Source organism: Palaemon carinicauda, chromosome 15 (genome assembly GCF_036898095.1).
Source record: "Palaemon carinicauda isolate YSFRI2023 chromosome 15, ASM3689809v2, whole genome shotgun sequence".
Taxonomy (NCBI): domain Eukaryota; kingdom Metazoa; phylum Arthropoda; class Malacostraca; order Decapoda; family Palaemonidae; genus Palaemon; species Palaemon carinicauda.
In genome coordinates, this window is record NC_090739.1 from 69,129,020 (window position 1) to 69,154,173 (window position 25,154).

At 35.6% G+C, this 25,154-nt stretch overlaps 1 protein-coding gene across 3 annotated transcripts in view; it reads left to right on the forward strand.

Annotated features, from left to right (window-relative positions):
- The first annotated feature begins 494 nt into the window (after window positions 1–494).
- Window positions 495–25,154, forward strand: part of dock (SH2/SH3 adaptor protein dock) — a 67,270-nt gene continuing 42,610 nt past the window's right edge. Inside the window, exon 1 of one of the 3 annotated variants that reach the window (XM_068388486.1) lies at window positions 495–605. The gene's annotated coding sequence lies outside the window, so the exon portion shown is untranslated. Of the gene's footprint in view, window positions 610–25,154 lie in introns of all 3 variants that reach the window. The other 2 variants (XM_068388488.1, XM_068388487.1) reach the window with 2 other exon arrangements.

The following is a 25,154-nucleotide window of genomic DNA, read 5'->3' on the forward strand; positions in this document are numbered from 1 at the left end:
GAAGGGCATGGGCAGGACACCGACACTGTTAAAGGGGAAAAGGAGAGACAGACCATGTGATGGACCAATGTTAAGAATGAATAAGAGCAAAAAATGAACGTTGTTTCGAGTGACATTATTTTCGATTTAACTTGGACGATGGGTTTTCGAAAATGGAAAAATATTGGTTTGAGATGTTTCCTCTCCCTGGGAAATTTGTAGATGTTCAGATTAGCTTTTTGGGGGGAGGAAAACGGGATAACTTGTCTAAATATAGAGAAACGAAGATTGAAAATGAAAGAGATAAAGGGTGTGGTGGTGAGAGAGAGAGAGAGAGAGAGAGAGAGAGAGAGAGAGAGAGAATAATGGTTGAGAAGTTGGTTATGGTGTTGGAAGTGGAGGTTAGGTGGTTGTGGAGGTGGTGATGTTGATGGTGGTAGTGGCAGCAGCCACGGCAGTAGATCGGACGAGGAGGAGGAGGAGGAGAAATAGGAGGAGGAGCTTCAGTAGCAGCAGCAACAGCAGCAGCAACCTCCTCCTCCCATCTCAGTCTTGGTTCTGTGGGTGTGGAAAGCGGAAGGGGACTTGTCGCAGGAGGAGGAGGACCTTTAGCGTCTCCTGACGAAGTCGGTGCTGTTCATATTGTGACAAAGAATCGGCGGGGGACGTTTTCAAGCCAGTTGCATTTTAATCGGTTCAAGTGCAGAAGCTCCTTCGCTCGGGAATGTATACCGGAACTGTGGCACTTCCACAGTAGATGACAGAGAGAGAGAGGAGAGAGAGAGAGAGAGAGAGAGAGATGGTTGCCTTGTTTTCCCCTGTGAGGCTCTTATGCAATCGGGCTCTGTGGAACAGCAATGGCCCTTAGATTTGTTATCTCCTCTCTCTCTCTCTCTCTCTCTCTCTCTCTCTCTCTCTCTCTGGCGGTGTAGAGTTTGGCATCGTCCAGGATGCTGTCTGGAAGAGTTCCATGTGTCACTGGGAATTCCAAAGGGGGCGTGGCTGGACTGGCGTACAACATTCCGTTGGGGGGGGGGGGGTGATTTTGAAGGGAAGGGGCGGAGGAGGGTTAGAATATGGAAAGGGGAGGGGGGTCGTTGTGGGTGGGAAAGGTTTTTGTACTAAACTAATATGAGTTTGGAGACAATTTTCTTCAGGGGATTTTCTTCGGAGGAGACCATCCCAGGAAAAGGGATTTGAAGTCGTATATACTCGCGCGCGCGCGCGAACACATACACACGCACACATATATGTATACACACATATATATATGTACACACACATTTTTATATAATATATATATATGCATGTTTGTATGTATAAATACAGTATATACTTAATTGTGTGTATATTTGTTTGTGTATTTACCTGTATGTATGTTTCTGTGCGTACGCGTGTGTTCACACTTGGATTTGAATTTATACTTGTGGGTAATTTTGTTAGTAAATGTGCATCAGTAGGCTATTTATTTTTTACGTGCAAATATCCTATTTAGAATAATTACATCATAACACTGTATAGTATATTGATAAGATGACATTGTTATGTTTACCATGAAGAGAAAATTCGTGGTTCTCCCACTTGATTAATGGTGATGTCATTGCTAAAGCAGAAAATTATGTCACGATTCATTATAATCATGTCTTGGAACTAGTACTGTGCCAAGTAGTGTGCAGAGCTTATGAGAGAGAGAGAGAGAGAGAGAGAGAGAGAGAGAGAGAGAGAGAGAGAGAGAGAGAATTTTATGTGGACACATCTCTCTTAATTCACACTAGTCTCTATCTGGCTGCCTGTCTCTGCATAAGCCCTTACCGATGATCAGGTTAAGGGGAGAGAGTGTAGGGCAATTCTTTTGTTTTGCAACATATCCCTATCAGGCAGGGGATATGAAAAGGGTGTAGCGGTGCCATTGTTGCACTGTTCCCATCTTTATTCTCTTCCAGATCATTCATTATTCATTTTTTTCCTTCTTTGCACATTCAATACACATGCATTATGTTCGTATTGTCTTGTATTAGACGGAATATAATGTATACTAAAGTTGTTCCAGGTAGATCTCAAGTTATACTTGTCCTAGTCGAATGGGTCATTTATGATTGCCTTTCAATTTTAGTAATAGTTAATGAAGACGTTTATGAATATTTTTATATCATTCCTTACACCTGCAAAGAAGTTAATATGAAATAACTACATTATGTGACCCAAATTTTATTCTTGTTTGCGGAAGAAGAAACTTTTGTATTAGGTAACCGGCTAGAAAGTCATCCACCTAGTCCTCCCAACTCCAGCTCCCCCATCTCCTTAGCCTCCTGTTATTCTCCTCCTCCTACTTCCCTCACCCCCTCACCCCTCTTCCTCTCCCCACCTGGATCCTCATATCCACCTCTTCCTCGAGCTGCTCTCGTTTTCCCCCCAGGGGAGGCTTGGACTAAAAGAATGAATGGGGATGGGGTGTGGTGTCTGTAGGATTCTTTCTGTCTGGAGAGGCCTCCTTCAACGTCAGGGATAAAGGTCTGGAAAGATATCCTACCTCTTATGCTCGTCTTGATAACCTTTTCCGGGAAGAAAAGCTAGCCTCTCCAGAGGTTTTTAATATTTCAGCTTGCTTGGAAAGTTGGGGAAACAAGAGATTCGTACATTCCCTTGAAGTTTTCTTTATGTCTTCCCACGAACACAGGTTTTAATGATCCCTGATATTGTATCTTGATTGGTGGTAATGGAGCTTCCATTGGTTTATACAAAAACAGTTTCATTTTTATATCTTCTCAAAGTCTTTAGTTTCTTGAAATATATTCTTGTTCGTATACATATTTACATATTAGAATTTCTTTGAAACAAAAGACTTAGTGAATAATTAGAAATGCTAACAGACAGATTAAACTTGAACGATAATTAAAGTTGTGATGTTCTTCGAGAGCTTTTTTTACCGAGATTCAATTACATTTTTTACCCGTTGTTTTTTTTTAAATGGAGATGGAATAAGTATATCATTTAGCCTTATATTTTTGATGCGTTTCGAGGTCCTTATTAGCCCAAAGTATAAAATATGTGTATTTTTAATGTATTACCCCCTTCTCTCTCTCTCTCTCTCTCTCTCTCTCTCTCTCTCTCTTTCTCTCTCTCTCTCTCTCTCTCTCTCTCATCATGGCGCTTTCTTAGCATGCCTGTGCCTAGGTGGCATGTCTGGGATACCGTGTTCGAGTCTCGGATTGGACACGGGGGAACAGAAGGGTGCTTTTCTAATAACTGAGAATTCCCCTGTTCACTTGACCAGCAAATTATGTACCTAGTTGTTAGCCGACCGTGGCTGGTCGCAGAATGGGTCGATAGAGAAAGAGATGCTGTAAGAAGAAAACAGACGTGAGGGCCAATCTCCGTCATAACGGGAGGATGGCCTCGACGAGGTAATCCTTCTCCTATGGGGATGAAACCATTCAAAGGATATCATGTCTAGTATTTTTGAAATGGTTGTAAAGGTTGCACAAGTTCTGAGTTACATTTCATTCACAGATCAAGGTTACTAAACTTCCCGTTCCAATTAAATGTTATTTCAAGAATTCCTGCAAAGAACTACTATCTCTAGTGTTGTTTTTTTTCTTTTTCAGATCAGTTTGCATTGAATGGGAGCTATTCCTTTTTATTGTATCTGATACGTTACGCCAGACTTACCGTATTTTTAAATACACTCTGTTCACTGAAAGGGCCTTTTGTTTTGATAGAAGATGACCTCCAGGGCTGAAATTAATTTTAACATCTCAGCCTAAGTAGTCATGATATATACAGCAATGTCGACCGTTTCTTGAATTATGTTAATAAGGATAATTATTGTACTTTTGTCCTGGCTATGAAAGAGAAGATTAAAGTAGCTTAGATTTAGTCTAGTCGTTCGTTCTTATTTATACGTGGTTTATTCATGTCATGGTTCATTTGTATGAGCAACAGCGTCACCGTCCATTATCAGCTGGGTTTTATGCATTTGGTATTCATGACTTTGCGCTTGTCTGGTGTGTCATGTGCTGTAATAAGGAGATACGACGACCCCCTGTTCTAATATGTGAAGTCCATATGTGACATGAATTATAAGTATCAGTCATCTGATGTCTCCTTTTGTTTTCTCCTCGCTCCCCTTCAAATGTCTTTTATTCCTTCGTGGTTCTTAGACGTCTACAAAATAAGGCATTAACCTCTCTGTTATTAACTGAAAGGAATATCTCTCTCTCTCTCTCTCTCTCTCTCTCTCTCTCTCTCTCTCTCTCAGGAAGAATATATTCATGATGACAATATTGAATTTATTTGTTATGTAACTGTTATGAATTCAACATAGGTTGATGTACTTAAAAGTTTCAGTCATTTATAGCAATAGGTATTTCAAGTTTTCCCGAGGTCTACTTGACATAATCCTAAAAGGTTGTAAGAGTTTTACGAGATAAAATTACCAGACTCCCAGATCCGGTCAAGCGGATGTGTTGGTGGTTTGACCCAGGTTCAGCAGGATTCTCTCCGCACCTGCTGGAGCCGATAGGTCGTGCAGGAATGACCATCAGGTGTTTGGGTGTGTACGAGAGAGAGAGAGAGAGAGAGAGAGAGAGAGAGAGAGAGGATGAATATTCAAAGCATAGGAACTAAGCATGTGTGATTATCAACGTCTTGTCATTGATTGTCCTTGAAAAGCGAGGTGAAGCAGCCTAGTAGCTAAAGATGCAGTTCATTATGCTTGATTATATATTTAAAGGAATGGAAATGGTTTTGATATTGTATTAATGAGAAGGTTGCCATTATTTTCAATAACATCTTTCTTTTTCTGAATACTTTTTAATTGTTAAGATAATTTTTTTACACATACACACACACAATATATATATATATATATATATATGTATATATATATATATATATATGTATATATATATATATATATATATGTATATATATATATATATATATATATTCATACAAACATACATACATACATACATACAATGTCTATGTATGTCATTTATGGCCACAAGTATACACTCACTCATATATAAATAAATAGTCATGTTTATATATATATATATATATATACATACATATATATATATATGTGTGTGTGTGTGTGTGTGTGTGTTTGTTTTGTGTGTGTTATCTGCAAAGGTTTCCAATTGGTCGAGCCTTAAAATGGTACGAAAAATGTGAGGTGATCGTCTTGCAGGTATCTCGAGGAGGAAGAATACCCTTTTCACTGTGACATCTCGACGGATGATTACGAACTTCTCCAGCGGTCCCGACGTTTAATCTTTGACATGAAATGACATCTTTGTGAATATATTGGCGATGAGAGAGAGAGAGAGAGAGAGAGAGAGAGAGAGAGATATTGAAGTTGAATGTTGCCTTGCGAAAGTTGCCATATCAATAAATTAGTATTAGGTTATTGCATTGATCAATGGTAAGGGTGATTTTTTTTACATCATGAAGATGTTTATTCTTCTTATGCTAGTGTACGCGACCCGTCAGAAATGAAGGATAAATTAGATAGATATGCACATACACGCACACGCACCACCCTGGCTCCAGGGTATGACTTCTCTCCCTTTTCTCCTGGCCGAGGGACGGAGATAGCTGAGCGTGACATATATATATATATATATATATATAAAACCAGTCACTTCCTCTTTAATTTATAGGGGAGGTGTTACGTGGTTAATTTTTATCATATTTCATTTAGGTCTCCTTTCATATATTATATTTTCAACATACAGTTTTCAAAATTATGTAATTATTTTTCATTGTAGCCTGATCTTGTTATAATCTGGATGCATTTAACAATGACATTTTTAACCCTTATTAAATCACCCTGAAATGATATCTTTTCCGATATTGCCAGGTTGCTATTATCAAGATGCATGTGATATCATATATATTGATCTATAATCTATATTAAGTCTCAATATTTTCTCTTAGTCTTTTTAGTCTGATCGTAATCCTAAGTTTTGACATTTAGACGAGATGATTATTACGCAATATGGTATCAATGAATAAGATAGGATTTAAAAACAGTGAGACTTCCCTTTTATGTTGCGTTGCTATATTTAGTCCTCTTGCATTTTTTTTTCTTTTTTTTTTGAGCTTTGGCTGATGTGTGGTAAGGTTTTTTTTTTTTTTTTTTTTTTGGGGGGGGGGGGGTTGTTAATGGTACGTGACGCATGGACGTCTTTAGTTGACTTGCCTTGAACTTTAGTAATTGTAAATTGCCTAATATAATTTTTTACTCACCCTAATAAAACGTTCAGCGCTTTTTACAGGTTGTTATATCCATTATCATCATTCTGTAATGTACCTTGTAGAAAACACTTACTAAACTCTCAGAAAGTTCACTTTAATTCTAGTTCGTTTTCATTTTGACTAGCACGATTTTTGCTCATAATTCTTCATGTAATTTTTTTTTTTTTTTTTTTTTTAAATAAAATGCAGTATGTGCCGACCAAGAATGTTAGTTTGCGGTAATTTCGAGTTAATTTGAAAAGAAATCGATAACTTTGAGGTTTTGCATTATTTTAATTGTGTAATAAATAACTAAGGTTTAAAAAAATAAATCTCCGAAGAACATGCCATAACACGCATAGGGCCAACCTGAAAAGAACCCGTGGGGATAAACGAAACTGACTTCGAGTGCCAAGCCTTTTCGAAAGGAGAAAAAGGGTCATGCCAATAAAGAAGTTCTTAATGCAGTTACTCCCTTCACTTATACCAATTATCCTGCTTACTCTCTCTTTTGATATCCTGGTAGGATTAATTACCCCTTTTACTCTATTTTCAAAGCTACTGATTTTCCCTATTCCTAGAAACTTAGCCAGTTATTATTATTATTATTATTATTATTATTATTATTAGCTAAGTTTACAACCCTAGTTGGAAAACCAGGATGCTAAAAGCCTAAGATTTCCAACAGGGGAAAATAGCCCAGTGAGGAAAGGAAATAAGGAAATAAATAAAATACATAAGTTATGGAAAATTAGAATAAAGTCTTTTAAGGAACAGTAACAACATTAAAAAGGTCTTAGAACTTTTCTACGACTTGCCTTATATATTACCCTTCATGCTGCAAATGGCCCCAAATTGGTCTCGATCTCCTTGCCATATCTTTCCTATGTAAGGCCAAACCCGCCTTAGAGACTCAATGCTTGAATTGTGTGCCGAGTAAACTTTTGACTTCACAGGGCCGGGAGCTCTAATGGTGAAATGTGGCGTGGAGTGATTGCAAAGCTCCGGGGTACAATTTCAGTAAAAGCGAAGAAGCTTGAGAAAGATTCTCGTCGTCAACTATATTTGGTTATATATAATTCCGAGTTATAAGTATTGCTGGCATTTCTTGTATGGCAAGGGTGAACGTCTTGTACTCTTTTTAGATTTAGAAAGGTTTTTGGATTGTATTTATGGTCAGTTGTTAATATTATAACGGATGCTATTAATATTATTAAAAGTAGTAAAAGACCGCATTCCAAGGACACAAATAAAGATATGGCAGTGCAAAAAAAGAAACGGAGAAGTAAATAGAGAGAAAATAGAGAGAAAAAATAAAATAAATAAGGGTAAATAAATATTTTAAAGGGCGAAATAAAAGATGAACTATGTAAGGAAACTTTCTCAATCAGCTCAACAAAATAGCTATTGACCCAATTTTGAATTGGAATTCAGTTCACATAGACCTAAAGTTGCTTGTGTTTGTGTGTATATATGTGTGTGTGTATATATATATATATATATATATATAATATATCGTGACGAAGTGAGTCAATCACGTCACTTTTTCTATTTTTTCTCTTTCTCTCTTCACCCTAACTGCGACCCTCAACGGTTGGCTAACTACTAAGTATCTAATTTACTGCATAAGTAAACACAGACAATATCAGTTTTTAGGAATGTGCCCGTCTGTACCCCTCCTGAGAGAGAGAGAGAGAGAGAGAGAGAGAGAGAGAGAGAGAGAGAGAGAGAGAGAGAGAGATTTCTCTTTTCACCAGAGCTATTCACTGACATTGCAATACGCGACATCGTATATCCTTTTTGTTGAATCTTGTCGAGTGGGGAAAGATTGCTTTTTGTGAGAGCCTTTTCTCCCAGCAATAAAATGCTTTCTTTTTGGGTGGACCTTAATACTTGGATGTTTGAGTCGGCTATTTAATTCTCAAGGTAACCATATTAATTGAAATGAATAAGGCATACTTATTATACGCATGCACAACGGGAAGTATAACTATCTTACACATGCAGTCATGCGTATAACTTTGCGTTATTGAAACCTATAAAGACTCATATAATTATATTATAAAGTACACATGCAGTCGTATGAAAAACTTTGCGTATAGAGACCTATAAAGGCTCATATCATTTCATTATGTGTTTCATAACTATTGTGTAACTGCTAGACATTTTAATTAATTTAGCAAGCTGTCAAAATGTACGATTTACGGGAATATGCTGAATATCCTCTTGCACGATAATGTTGATGGGTAAATTACGGGGCAGTTATGCTATGTGTATGTTATTTTGTTATTCGATTAATTTGTAAGGATATAGAGTATTCTCTCTCCTCTCTCTCTCTCTCTCTCTCTCTCTCTCTCTCTCTCTCTCTCTCTCTCTCTCTCTCAATGTATATATATGTATTTATATAAAGAGAGAAAGACGATGGATTGACAAGCTAAGAAAATTTGCTGTTATAAACTGACGAACCATAAACAAACACAAGTGGAAGGACATGTCTGAGGACTTTGTCCTGCGGTTCACTAGTTACGGTCAATGATGATAATATATCCAGTATGTATATATATATATATATATATATATATATATATATATATATATATATAAATATATATATATATATATATATATATATATATATATATGTGTGTGTGTGTGTGTGTATGTATGTATGTATGTATGTATGAATGTATGTGTACTCCTTCTTCTTTAGCTGTGATGCCAGAATGAGAAAGGTAAGGTCATTTGTTTCCCTGCAGGTGTTTAGAGATGAGCTTGCTATCCCCCAGGCCCCTTTTCTTGAGTCTAGCAGGCAAGGGTACTCATTCACAGCTGGGTAGACCAGTGAGCGTTAGGTTGAGAGCTATCCAAGGATCCAACAACCACGAATAAAGCTCTGCATCATTCAACCGGGGGGCTAACGTCGACTAAATCCAGCATTTCAGTATGGTTAATAGGGTCATCATAATATATATACAGTATATATATATACAGTATATATATATAATATATATATATATATATATATATATATATGTATATATATATATATATATATATGTGTGTGTGTGTGTGCGTGTGTGTGTGTGTGTTTGTTTGTGGTTAAGCTAGCAGCTCCTCTAGGAGAAGGACACTCTAAATCAAACCACTGTTCTCTAGTCTTGAGTACTGCCATAGCCTCTGTACCATGGCCTTCCACTGTCTGGATTAGAGTCCTCTTGCTTGAGGGTACACTCGGGCACGCTGTTCTATCTTATTTTTTCTTCCTCTTCTTTGTTTTGAAGTTTTCATAGTTTATATACAGCAGATTCTAATTTAATGTTGTTACTGTTCTTAAAATATTTTATCTTGATTATTTATTACTTCTCTTGTAGCTCCTCACTGGGCTATTTTTTTCCTGTTGGATTACTTGGGCTTATAGTATCTTGCTTATCCAACTAGGGTTAAAGCTTGGTTTGTAATAATAATAATAATAATAATAATAATAATAATAATAATAATAATGGTAATGTGTGTGTGAATGTGCAGATTCGTACCCTATTTCTATTTACTAAGATAGATAGCAGTAAATAGTGACGAATGGCATGAACCAGTAATAGTGTCTCTCAAGTGGTTTCCTCCGAATGTATCTGCAAGAGCTGTCAATGGGTTATGTTGAGTTTTCGTTGCTTAATTAAGGTAATTAGGAGAAATGTTTTCAGTGGATTTTTCATGGGGGTAGATTCGCTTCTCTCTCTCTCTCTCTCTCTCTCTCTCTCTCTCTCTCTTCTCTCTCTCTCTCTCTCTCTCTCTCTCTCTCTCTCTTGTATTACCCGGTAGGATATGTTAAGTCTAAGGTGATGCAATTACCTTATAGGATATTTGTTCTTACCCCTTAATTTTACATTTTACCGCGGTGGTTTTCAACGACCACTAACCATTTATTAAAACATTTTATTTTATTCCTAATTTGTTTATAAAGACGTTTAAAACGTAGATATAGCTTGTGTTTTTTATTTCTATTTTTACCATTTTAGATGCTGTACTATGTTCATCTTAAAGTGCCAGGGGTGGGGAACCCTTTTTTTGATGAAGGCCATCTTGCAATTCCTTAATGTTCCCCAAGGCCGCATAGAATTTTGTTTGTTATTTTATCCTCCAAGTAATATATTAGTAATCCAAAGAAAGAGTGACAGGTTTATAAAATTTAAAGCATTACAATTTCAAATATTTTAATTAAGTACTTTTTATAAAAGTAATCAGTAAATTAATTATATTGAAAACTAAATTTTAAAATATTTCATTCAAGTTTGGGTAGTTTTCAAAATACTGTAAGTAAATGAATAATATCGAAAGCATGTCATTTCAAATTACTTTAGTGAAGCAAGTAGGTTCTTTGTATTGAAGTGATAAATAAAATAATATTAATCTATTGGGAAATATAGCTTATAAATATCAACAATATAACCTTTTCAAATATTTATATTGGCAAATAGGTACTTTTTAAACAATCACATCTCATAAAAATGCAACATCCCAGTAAAAAATTGTATCTGTTTAAACACACTTAGCTGTTTTCATTGAAAAAATGAATTATTTGCTTTCTTAAGATATTCAATAAATCTCTAGTTTTTTAGCCATCGTAGCTGGAACACCATCAGTGCATAACTTATTATAATGAGGTAAAATTTAGTCCTTTGTGACATTACTTATTGAAGTTGTTGAAATGTCTGTTCCTCTTGTCCTTGCGTTAAGGTTACCCAAGGGAAGCTGTTTTTCATACAATCAAAACTCATCAGTGAAAGCACAAATAAATATGTTTATGCCAAAAATCTGGAACCTGTTGACTCATCTAAAACTAACATAGATCACAGTGAGGAGATGGACAAAACAGGAACCCTCTCGTCCATCATACGTTAAATCACTTACTCACTGCAACTGCTAGTTGTATTAAGTTAGGATTCATTGAATTCAAGGAAAAATTGCTTCCATTCTCTGGCAGGTACATAACTGAACACAACTTTCCTATTGTCTGTGTGTACATATTTGTATGTGTGTACATACAGTAGAATGATTTCAAACACACAATATTCAGTGTCAAAGCAGATATATACTACACATACTGTACATATATCAAAGGCCGTAGAAGGCCGCACTTGATGGTTCAGAAAGCCACGTGCAGCCTTAAGGCCGTAGGTTCCCCATCCCTATTTCTAAACTCAATCATTTCGACGTTGTAAGTTTGTAATACACTAGTCTAAATGACATTTTCATTTACAAATAATTTCTATAATGTATTGATCTTTTAAAAGATTTTTGTAAAAGTGATATCCTGAACATCATAGTAACGTGGGGTATGAAAACGGCGAAAACGTTTAATTTTGAAAACGTATTTCCCTGTGGGATGTCCCACAATACTCTTTTGACATGGCATCTTTAATGAGCCGTTAGATCAAGTATCTTACTTTTCAATGGATGGGGTTCATAATTCCCCTTATACAGTATGTACACTATACATACTTGTCAGGAATAATATGCTATCACACACACATACGCACACACAAACAAATAAACAAAGGAAAATTGAGAAAGTTTGCTAAACAATGAAGTTTATAAACTGGGATGTTGACTTTAGATTGTTGGAGTTTAAACTTTCCTTTTGATTTAGCTTAAGAAATTGAAAAGGTTTCGGCTACAAAATCTTTTGGCCTGAAATCTTTTTGTGGTTGTTTTCTTTTTAAAAAACAGCGCTTTGGCTTATAAGGGTAGAGGTTAGATTAAGTAAAATTTGTATTTTTATTTGTGTTTATGAAGTGAAAAAACACAAAACTTCTATTTGAAGTAGTTAATTTTAAGATACTGTTTAGAAAAGGTTTCGAATTCCAATCCAGTCTTCAGTAGTGGTGGATTGGGTCACTGACTGACTATTGAAGGTCAAGATAGGTTACTCGGTTGGTGACCAGAGGTCACCCAGAGGTCTCCAAGTAGGTAAAGTGGTTAGGAGGCGTATATATATGTGGGCGGCAAACATGGTGCTGGTAATAGGTTATTAAGTTAAAGCGGTCCACGGGCAACAGCTGAATCGGCCGGCGTATATCGGGAGCTTTGGGGAGCCAGGGAGACAGGGGGGTAGGATGGCCCAGAACCTTGTTGCCACGTCGGGATCAATATGTGAATCCCCCCCCCTCTCTCTCTCTCTCTCTCTCTCTCTCTCTCTCTCTCTCTCTCTCTCTCTCTCTCTCTCTCTCATTGCCTTTGAACTGTGAGTTGCATTTGTTCGTACTTCATTAGTTTTCATTTTATGGAGGTTTTGTCAACGTAATACGCATTATTTGCGTAAACTGTAGTTACTTTGTTTCCGTTTCTTTTGTGCTTGTCGCTCCTCCCCTCTCTTAGCCTTCTTTCCTCTTAATGTTGGAATATAATGGTGGGTAGCTGGAATTCCCGACTTTGTTCTGCTAAATGAGCTGTGTTTTTCCTCCCTCTTATTATGTCTTTGTTTAACAAAATAATGTAAGAACCTCGTGTTTCGGAGGATCTTTTAATGAAGGCTTATTCTGAAGTGCGAAGAAGATTCTCTCTCTCTCTCTCTCTCTCTCTCTCTCTCTCTCTCTCTCTCTCTCTCTCTCTCTCTCTCTCACACACACACACACACACACACACACACACACACACACACACACACACACACACACACAGAATCAATTTTGGCAATGTGTTGATGATTGTTTTGCGATGAGACGGGGACAGGGGGATAGGTTAGTGTTGGAAGGCTTTTGGGATTTTAGGGGTCGGTGACCTTTCTAACTAGATGCGGAAGTACATTAAACGCCGTTTTGCTCGACACTCTAATGGTGTCTCCCTTTACTTGAAGGATTGAATATTCAAGGAATTTATCATCTGTGAAAAAAAGGGGAAGTAATAAAGATTTTATGTCGCAAGGTGAGGTGAGGAAATAAGTTTATTTTTGGGTGTCGTACCCGTCATGTTATTGCCAGGAAAGTCAATACACTTATGGAGGGGCATAAAATTTTTGCTTGATAATTCAGTTTGTGATTATTGTACTTTCCTAGAAGATACTCTCGGTAGTAACTTAGATTTTATAAATTACGAAAGATTGATATAGAGCGTATAATTATCTTGGAACAAGACCAGGTTCTTTACAGTTGTGTCCCTTTAGTTCACACGAACTTGGGGACCTTATCTCTAGCTAGGATTAGCAGATATTACGTTCACCAACTAGACTGTCATTTAGTGGAATTGTTCGTATGTGTTCATGTCTGTAAATCCAGTTATTGCTAACGTTTTTTTATCATTAACTAGTGAAATATTACTAAATAGTGTTCACTTACTGTATAATGAAAGGGCGTAGGAAATTTATTCTCGCTTTATTATATTAATGTATAAAAATTATCCAATCTGTGAGAAGCGAATTGATGATTTAAGATGCTTAATAATGTCGTTTTGAGATAAAGACATTAAATGTGTTCTTACGACCAAAAGCTCATTAGGAAATTAGAAGGTCTTCTTCAGTGAAACATCAAATGAGGTGTGGATCGAAGAGCAAACGGATGCATAGATAAAGCAGGTCAGTGCCATGCTTACGCAAATGGCCGTCCATGGCACTGGCCTTCAAACGCAGAAGTTGACCCTGAATCCTAAATCCGGTTTTTCGTGGGAAACGGTTGTTTTAGTATTCCAGTTGAATAACCGTTGAACCGATGACCTTTAGATTTCTTTATAATTTGGGTTTCTCTAATTTATATATATATATATAAATATATATATATATATATATATATATATAATATATATATATATATATATATATATACATACATATATAAAATGCGTATGCGTATATAATATATAATGATATACTGTATATGTATGTATACTTTTGAGAAAAACATTCGGTCCGTTTCTTATTCAATTGCACAGAAAATTGTCTTACTGGGAGAAACTTTTAAGATTTTCGATGATAAATCTATCCGGATTTTTTTTTTTTATCTACATTGTTTCGAATATTCTCCTGTCGTCTTCAGCTGCTGAATCTCGATCTTTATTTGTTGAACAAAAACGTGCTGGGTATTAAATTTCTTATTCCTGATTTGGATATTAATTTCTGACACTGGCATTCCTTTAGTTCTTTATGCATGTTGCATAAGATTTTTCATTCTTTACATTCAGATCTTCTCTGATTGTGCCATGCTGTGCGTAGTGTTAGGTATGCAGTTAATTCTAACAGCCATGTCTTCTCCATCTTAAGGCTCAATACTACACAGTATTCTAGAAGTTTTATTCCAGATGTGTTCAGATTGTGGAATCTTAACTAATCTGGCAGTGGAATCAATGGAACTTCAGATGTTCAACTTGCAGTGAATGTTTTTATGTTGAACTGGATGGCATAAGTCACTCCTCATAGTTTATATTATGCCATCTGTTTTAATGTTGTTAATGATAGTAAGATATTTTAATGCTTTTTATTCATTACAAATAACATATAATTATTTATTACCTTATTTCCTTTCCTCACTGGTCTATTTTCCATATGGGAACCCTTGTGCTAGTAGAATCCTGCTTTTCCAACTAGGTTTATAGCTAGTAATAATAATGATGATGATGATAATAATAATAATAATAATGATAATATATATATATTATATATATATATATATATATATATATAACTTTAAAGGGAGAACAACTTGGGCTCCCCCAGTGAAAATTCATTGTCAATCTGTTAACTTGACGGTAGATCGAAAGAGGTGCCTTTCAGCCAGAGTGGATAAAAGGTACGAAATCCCATTACTTTGATTCATACACACGCATTTTATATATATACATATACATATAAACATATATATATATATATGTATATATATATATATATATATATATATATGTATGTATGTATTAGTAGGTGACCTAGTTCTCGTATGCCATTAAATATGAATTTTGGGTCACCAGTGACGTCCTTCAAATTCGATTACCCAGCGAAGTGGAACGGCTAATGCTAACTTCATTAAAAACCCTTGATTCTTTAAAGCTGGGAATTAGGTGTACCATGTGATCTACCATAGCCAGTGAAAAGCATGCGTATGATGGTGTCATACTAAAGTATTATATATATATATATATATATATGTATGTATATATTTGTATGTATGTATGCGGTTGTGTTTATCAAATTAAGAGATTGTGAAAGTCATATTTTTACCTTTACTAATACATGCCGGGATCACTGTTGGTGTAAGGTAATATATAGTATAGGGTTTTTAAGTTTTCCTATTTTACATTTTTTTCAAAGTTATTCGTATTCATAGAGTGTTAAAAACACAATGTATATGATATATATACGGTATACATATTTATATGTGTGTATATACACTTATGCACCATATATATAAGTATTAGTTTTTTCTTCAAAGAAAATGTCTAGAAAGTTTAGGAAGAAAAAGGAAAGTGGAGTCGTGTCGTGTACCTGTTGAAGGTGCAAGAAACTGACCTTTTTCCCGCGTCTCGTTAATTGAAGTCGTTCATTTCTGGTCGAAAGCTTCTTCCCCCCTCAGCTCTGTTTATCCCTGTGCCATTTATAACGTTCTCTGCAAGGTAATCTTTTTGGAAAAGAAATCGCTGTATTCAAGGTATATGGTTGATGCTGAACAAGGGAATGGCTGAGTCGCCATTTTCTTTTTCTTTATGACTGGTCCTAAGTAGGTAAATTTGATTTCATACACTGAATATATCTACGCCCCATGTGTATTCATACTTATTTTACTGTATATCCCCCCACCCCCTGCGTATTCATACCTTCTAAATATTTCCCCAATCCCTGTGTATTCATACTTACTATACTGTATATCCCCACCTCCTACCTATTCATACCTTCTAATTATCTCCCCCAATCCTTGTGTATGCATACTTACTATGTATATCTCCCCAACCCCTGTATATTCATGCCTTTTGATTATATCCATACCTCTGTGTATAAAATCGGTGTTGTAAGTATAAAATCAATTCATGATACTACAAACCTGCTCACACAACAGGAATGTTACATTGACGGAAGTTATATGACAATGCATTGTAAGTTTTATATCTAGTTGTATATTATTTATGCTTTTATTATTTAGGGACCTGAGCTACCTGGTTTGCTTGGTTTTTTTTTTTTTTTTTTTTTTTTTCCCTGCCAGGGGACCGCCTCTTATCTTGAGATGTGTGAGATGATATGTCTTGGATCACTGGCATCCTTTCCAGTGGCCTCATTTCACCACGTCATTCTCTCTCTCTCTCTCTCTCTCTCTCTCTCTCTCTCTCTGATTTTATGTAGGTCAAGTATTAGAGTGAAAAAAAAAATTAAATTTGTTACATGTTTTTAGGTATTTTGTGTAGATTTATTGATTTGGACTTAAGTTCTTGAAACGTTTGTTTAAAGAGGCATTTTCCCTTAAAAGTCACCATTTATATTGCAAAGATAACCAGCATTGACCGTTAATTTTAGGAAGTGTCTCGTCAGCAAGAGGTAAAATTCATGTGGAACTTTTTCCCGTCTTGTCGACGTTTCTCCTTTATTTTTCTTTCCCTGGCAGGCGACTTTCATTCCACTTTTATAAACGAATAGAAGAGGTGAAGGAGAAAGGATTACATGACGAGAGCCATGGAGCACCAGACCCGGAAGCGGACGGAGAAATTGGTTCTTGCTGTTTGCCTAATGCAAAAGAAAGTTGTCTGAGTTCTCCTGTGTTATCATTTCATCGACATATTTCAACTCCGGCATTTTGCGTCGTCTGAGTTGGGTTTCTCTTATTTTGTATACTATTTTGTTTTGTTTTTCTCTTTGCCATAATACTGAAACAGGTTGTTTTATGGTTGAGTGAACGTTTTCAAGTTGTTATCGAGACGATGTTTTGACCTGTTAGTTTCGGCCAAATATGATTCAAGAAGCGGATACACAGGCATAAATGATAATCCTTGATAACATTTTAAATATTTCACCACAAATTTAATGATTCATGTCCGACTCCTCTCTTAGTCTGCTAACATCAAGGGTACTAGTATGACATCATAGGATTCTTTAGCAAGTGCTTTTGGTTCATAAATATTTAATTTATTGGCGTAAGTTAGCAGGTTATATGAAAAATATTCTTTGTTCGTACAAGGTTTCTTAGTGTTTCAGGGAATGACACAGATGACATCACGAAAAGAAAAATGTCCCATACTAGTAAAGTCAGGAAAATGCATGAGTTTTACAATGTTTCGACTAAACTCTATGTTATTTTAGGGTTAAGGGAAATGTGCCAGATATTTGGCGGACCCAGTTTTAGAAAGGAATGCATCAGAGAATTCAAAGGGGGTCTCCAAAGAAAAGTTGGAGAATTTCAGAAATGTTAAATATGATCACATCTTTAATGTCGCCTCTTAACCTACGAGTCATAGTGTCGAAGGTCAACTATTTCAAATTCCTTAAGCAAGTCGAAGATTTAGAACTACAAGAGGTTTTACACTGTGCTTTAGATCAAGGAAGTGGGTTCCAACAAATAATAATTCACATCAAGATGTTTGTTTCTGTTTACGGAGTGCAAAATGAGGTTACAGTAAAACGTTTATAACGAATCTTAGTGCTCGTTCACGTTTATAATGAGTCTTAGTGCTTGTTTACGTCTACCCAGTTTTATTTCAGTATTCAATTAAAGTTTTTACAAAGTAAATGAAGTTTTACGTACAGCTGTTATTATGATTTCAATGTCGCTTACTTATTTTGTCTTTATATCTCATTAATTGTATCGTAATTACCGTCACATGTGACAGATTCTGGCTAACGATGGGAGTTGTTATTGCCTGGTGCAACTTGACTCTCTCTCTCTCTCTCTCTCTCTCTCTCTCTCTCTCTCATGGAGAATTTTATAAGTAAAATCTGAAAGTGATGTAAAAATCAACAATTTCATCCATTGATGCATGTCGGACGTGTCGTTCCATTTCCTGTGTTCGCATAATCCATCCAATTAAACCCACACGCTGTAGCCATGTTAGATTATATCGTCTGTTGTTGATAGCGAAGAAACCACCGTTTGCAGCAGGTGATTTATAAAACAGCCCGAAGATGAGAAAGCACGAACAGACTCATTAATGAAGAATGCTTTGCATCAGCCTAACCACTCGGCTCGTCTGCTTCTTGTTCTTTCGTCTCGTGTATGCCCAGACTCATCTCTTCAATGATTCAAGACGCATCTCGTTTGCTGGGGGCTGCTTTGTTATTCTTGATGGGTTGGCTGCACGCTGCATCTCTCTCTCTCTCTCTCTCTCTCTCTCTCTCTCTCTCAACTTTGCTCTTAGCTTCATGACACTTTTTTAATGTGTAGAATGGATTCTCCTTGGTCTCTAAAATGACCTTTTTTTTCCTGTCATAAATTATTAGTTTTATGATATTTTTGTTCACTTTTTATTGTCTTAGGAGTAGATAACTCTATATTAGCCTGTTCCCCACATAACAAGGTGTATTGTTTACGTGTGTGGAACAGAAGAAATCTTCAAAAAGCAGATAATTATATTAGTATTGTAGCCAACCTCATCATTCAATACGTTTTTACACGTGACTCAATTCCACTTCATTTCGTACAGAGTATTGTTGTTTTTAATGTGTGAGTAGATTTGTTTGGTTGCACCTACAGGTTCATGCATTCACATGGCGATTCCATTGAACTAATGTCTCGGAATGCGAATTGGATTATTTTAGTAGTGTTTTGACTGTGGATTGGAGAAGGATATCTCTATTTAATTTGTCTTGGTTATTATTGGGAATGGATTCGTAAATAGCGTCTCTCTCTCTCTCTCTCTCTCTCTCTCTCTCTCTCTCTCTGTCACGTGAATTACCTGGTATGTCACGCACGTCATCACATAGTTGACACAGACGTTCCTTTGATATTGGTCCATCCATCCTTTGGAAACGTAAGAGATAACAACTGATGATGGCATTCATAAAATCAAGGTTATATTATTTGTTATTAGAAATTAATGGAGTACCTTACCTTTGTCTGCATGAGGTTTCGTCTTAGGTATTTATACTGGCAAGGGGTTGAAGCAGCATGTGAGGATGGTCTTTATGGAAGAGAAATACTTCGAGGCTAGAATATGTTGAAATATCGTGGATTGGTATATCGTATAAACATGGCAGCAGTAAAATTGAATTTTATAGTTTTTTTCTATCATCTTACATGTTTTCTGAGTCGTATTGCCCCCAAAAATGTTTGTTGTTTCGTATACAATATGATATTCGGGCAACTATTCCAAAGGATGACTTGAAAGTTTCATGACTTAGATCGCCACTGCATTATATATTCATAAGAAATTTATTGACTGCCTAATTTGGAATACTGAGTTTGGAGGATTTGCACTTCATTTAGCTTTGATCGAACTTTGTTCTAATTCCACCTGAATCGTGTCATATTGCTGAGTGAGCTGATAGTCATACGAACATGAATATTGCACGAGACATGAAACAAAACATATCTTGAGATTTAATTCTTAATTTTTATTTTATGGATATATAATATATATATATATATATATATACACTATCTAATTTCTCTTCCTCTTGTTTTATTAAAGTTTTTATAGTTTTTATAGGAAATATTTATTTTAATGTTGTAACTGTTCTTAAAATATTTTGTTTTTCCTTGTTTCCTTTCCTCACTGGGCTATTTTCCCTGTTGGGGCCCTGGGCTTATAGCATCCTGCTTTTCCAACTAGGAGAGAGAGGAGAGAGAGAGAGAGAGAGAGAGAGAGAGAGAGAGAATATTTATAAAGGAACCAAGCAGACGAGGATTGTTTAGCAATTTTTTTTATGTTTATACAAAGAGTGTGGTACGTTGAACAGAAATCTAAGCTGGCGGTTCAACGAATTTCGTCATAATTACATTTTCTCTCTCTCTCTCTCTCTCTCTCTCTCTCTCTCTCTCTCTCTTGTCATATGCGTAACTCGTAGATATTTATTTTTAATTATATGTATGTAAACGTATTTATGTTCTTCACCCTTCTGTTTCTTACCTCCCTCTCGGCCGATCCCGTATATTCACGTGTTAGTTTAAAGAAGCTAAGGAACTCCCGAGTTTTAAATAGCAGTTTTTGAAGAGGCGGGAAGGAGGGCACCCGTGGAAGAGGTGAGGGGGGGGGGGTGGAGAGGTTTACAAGTCATAAACATTCCCTGCCTCTGGAGGTTTCCATCCGTCTCTCTGTAGACTGACGATTCTGCTTGACCTTATACATACCCTTCCTGTATAATATTCTCAGGAACGAAATTTTCCTCTAGTTCTTATATTCTTTGAAATGTGATTCCTGGTTTGCTCCCTCAACTCTTTTTTTATCAATATTACTTTCATTCCTTCGGTTTTATGCTCACGAATGTGGGTGTCTTGTGTGTCGGGATTTCAATACTTTCAAGATTGTATAATTTCTCTCCTCGTGATTCGCTCTTCCTGGCTTATTGTGCTTCATGTACAGCATATGTCATCTCCGTTAAATAGACCTTTCTTTCCCCTGGCGCGATGGTTTGTTTGTAATGCTTCGGTGATTTGCTTTGCATGTTACAATATTTAAATGAATTGTATATAGTAATAGTAACATCTATTTGTTGGGATTTCGGTTCATTGATTCTTGCCGTGATGGTTCCGTTTATTTATTGTTTCATTTTATTTCAGCTTTAGCACGATTTGTATTGAAGGTACCATGTTGACTGATGTAAATGGTAGTGCTTTCGCAGAAAGATGGAATAAATGTCATTTGATAGATCTTAATGCAAATTGATTCTAAAACTGTACCATTATTCATTTACCGTAACACTATCTGTTACAATTTTTCATTAGGCGTTAGGCAGACTACTTTCCTATGATATTATTGCGACTTCCTCACCACCATTGTCATGTACTACCCTGGAAGTATGTCTTTTTCCCTGCTGTATTTCGCATTATTCCATTAGTATTTCATATGAATCATCCGACTTATGTGATCTGATACAATTTCCCAGACTTTTAGAATATATATAATTTTGTCTCTACTTCAGACTTAAGTACATTTGTTACTTAGGTAAATTACTTAGACATCCGTCTAACCCAAGTCTTAGCCTACGCAAGTAGATGTTGCCGTGTTAAAACTTTGGATCGAAGAACATTCCTGGTTATTATTCAACTCATTATTGATCCGCCAAGTAGTTTTGAGGAATTCCTTGTCAATGACGTTTTCCCCGGTTTTACGAGTATTACAACATTTACAACGACATTTTGAGAGCTAGAAACCTCGTTATTATAAGGCATTGATGAATTTGTTTTGCTCAGGGGCAGGTTATGGTCGACTCAAGGGTAACTTTTCCCAGCGCGTGGCTGACTCATAAACATGAGCCACAAGTTTTAGCAAAAGGTAAACATTAGGTACACATGCCTAGGCACGTGAGCTCTCAATAAGGTATAGGGCTAGTAAATGATGATAAACAGAATTCTTCTTCATATACTTACAGCTAAGACTCCTGTAGGAATTCAAGATGTTACAATTATTATTTCTTACTGTACAATTGGAAAAGGCAACAACAAAATTGTTTGACGGATTTTTTTTTCTTCAATTTAATTATCTAAGTATCTGTTAATGTTAAAAAGTTTTACATCTGGGATTATTTTGATTAGAAATATCTTATTTAATTGAATTAGAATCAAAAGATCCATTTCCTTTCTTTTTTACTTATAAATTACACTCAACTTAAACAAGCAAATGATTATCATATCACTGGTTAACCACAACTAACTCCGAATCTCTTAACACCAGTCGAACATTCTTTCATTCGAAGAATCAGGTATAGGTTATATCGATTCAGCCAAATATGCAGCTTAGCTTAAGTCTTCTGGCCAGTGTCGATCGGATGGATGTTAGTGACGTCTGTCTTGTCCCGCAGTTTGTACTGTTGTGAGCTGATGATAACATCCCGATTGCTTCCCCTGGGAAAATCATGGAGGGAAAACCACGGTGAGCTGAAGAGCCCTTTTTTGATGGGTTGTTGTCTCCCTGGAGTTAGTAATATTTGGGATACAGTTGGCTTTTACTCTTCTGTTTCGCGCAATTGAAGGCTTTACGGTAATTTTTAATGCAAAGGATTCCTCGGTAGGTGATGTTCTTTTCATATAGGAAGTTGTGTTGATAGATTTCAACTGATTAGTGATGCCGTATTTTGAAAATAAAATGTTTTTCTCAAAATCATCAGAATCTTTCACTCTCTTCGAAAATTTCTTAGATTTAATTGCGTTTCACAAAAGATGTCGTGTAAAGAAAACAGTAGATAAGGCTATGTAGCTGAATTTTTAAGGAAAATGTTTTGATTTTAAAACGGCCTGATTGATGGGAAATATTTTGTATTATGAACTCAGCAGGTGTACTCGTTTGTCAAATGCTGGTTGTCTTTACCGTAGAATTTACCATTTTGAAATGTGATCATACGTCTCGGTCTCTGTATTTTTAAAGATCAAGTACTGCATGTTTACTGCTGTGCATATTATCTGTGAAGTTTTCTACATGAACCAGTCTTTTATGAAATGTTAAAATAGTTCCGGTAAATTTAGTGATTTCTTAGCTCAAGTTGCTATTTCTCTATCTAGATAATTTCTTGTTCAAAATATTGAAAAAATGGGACATTATTAGTTTTTTTTATGGTTCGTTGATATTTTCATTATGAACTAGATATTTCCGTATATGATTGTGTGACACTTAAGTAATCTAACCTATATTTGAAGACGGAAGGGACTCTGTGTTGGATATTTTTTTTCGTTTGTGATTGGTCGAACGCAAAGAATTGTTTATTTAAAGAAAGCACAAGTCTTTATGAATCGATTCTAATTTATTTTGATTGAATGTTATATGTCACTGTCATATTATATAATGATGATAATGCTATTTATTATTATTATTATTATTGCTGACATGTAGTAAATTCTAAAATTATTCAGATAAGAGACGGATAACTTATTATTATTATTATTATTATTATTATTATTATTATTATTATTATTATTAGCTAAGCTACAAACCTATTTAGAAAACCAAGATGCTATAATTTTAGCCCAAGGGCTCCAACAGGGAAAAATATTCCAGTTAGGAAAGGAAATAAATAAACAAAGTGAGAAATAATGAATAATTAAAATTGCATATTTTAAAAACAGTAACATCAAAACATATGTTTCATTTATACAGTATAGTGCATATTTCATATGTATTGTGATTTTCGTAAAGTACTATTTATTTATTCAAATGGGACTTAAATCGACGTATTCACTCGTGCTGGTGAGAATTTTGTTAAATCATTGATTTTTTTTTAGTAATAATCAAATTGGTTTTCTTTCGATATCGATGAATACTTGTATGGGTTATATATTTCCAGTGGCTTTCGAGAGTTTATTCTGAAGCAACCCTTTTTTATTTATTCAATGCCAGTTCATTATACTAAGTTTTTTTAAGTTCATAGATTGAATAAATGAGTTTGTACAACGGCCCAATTTGTATGAATATATTATACTATAGTTCATAGATTAAATAAAGATCATACAACGGTCTAATTTGTATGAATACCTTATACACGTCCCTACTTCCATATCCACGTATTTACTAATGCTACTGACTATACTTCTTCTTCTTCTGCTGCCTCCATTCCCCTCTCGTCTTGCCTATTGATGCAGGAGACCTATCGGAAGAGAATCGAGGTATCTCTATTGTAGAATGAGCCGCTATGTTTGCCCATCACCCTGGCCTAATCCTCTTTTCTTTCCGAGCGCTGAATGCCAAAGAACTCCTCAGATATGTAGGTGAAGAAGCGAAAAGTAGGTAGAAGCACCAGCAGCGGGGATTTTTTGTATAGATTTTCCTATGCCCTCAGCTGCGGTGCACTGGGTTCCAACAACTGTTTTATCATGTTTCCCTGTGGCCCAAGCAATGTAGTTCACTACTTAGCCCCGATATGTGTCGTGTGCTTCATCGCGAGATTGCTCTTTTAAGTTGTTGTTGTTTTTGTTTTATTTGCAGCATTTTTTTTTATTATTATTTTCAAGGATGTTTTCTATCTTGCTCTCTTCTCATTAAAATAGGTTTATTTTTCATTAGATTTCTTTAATTTTTTCATAATTCTTGAAATTCTTGGATGGCTTACCTTTTCTATATCGTTTGGTTAGGATCGATTTGTTGCTGAAACATCTTGAAAGATTTCATGGAATTACTTGTGTTTTATTAAGCGATTTCAAGTCTGGAATGTATTCTGTTTTCTCTTCATACTAGGAACAATATATTTCCTTATTTCAACTCCTTACTTGTTTATGACTGTAGCTATGGCAAGCAACTCTTCTAGAAGGAGGCCAACACTCCAAGATCAGACCATTGTTATGGTCTTCCTCTGTCTAGGGTTAGAGTTCTCTTTCTTGAGGGGACACTCACTCACTCTTATGCTATCTGTTTCCTTATATTCTCACTTGGCTATTTTCAATGTTAGAGCCTTTTCAACTAGGGTTGTAGCTTAACTAATAATAATAATAATAATAATAATACTAATAATAATAACGTGAAGGGTGGATATCCTTTGTCTGTTTCCTTCTTTTTGGAGACTGACTAGGTCATTCCTATGTTGCATTTTAACTTTACTTTTTTGGAAGTTCTATCTTTCTTATATTCGATAAAAGTAAAACAAAAATTCGGGAAATATTTTTTATGGGGGAATGGGTTGGCGCCCTTTAAAATCTTTTTATTTTAGCTTTTTATAAGAAAGAGACAATTGCATGCATAGCGACCACCTGTATTTTATCCCTATTCGTTCGTAATACGACATCTCGTCTTTCTGTGTGTATATATATATATATATATATATATAATTCTTAAAGTAATATCCTCGAAGAAGCACATGGAGTGCCAAACTTAAGAACGACTTTGTCTGCAAACCA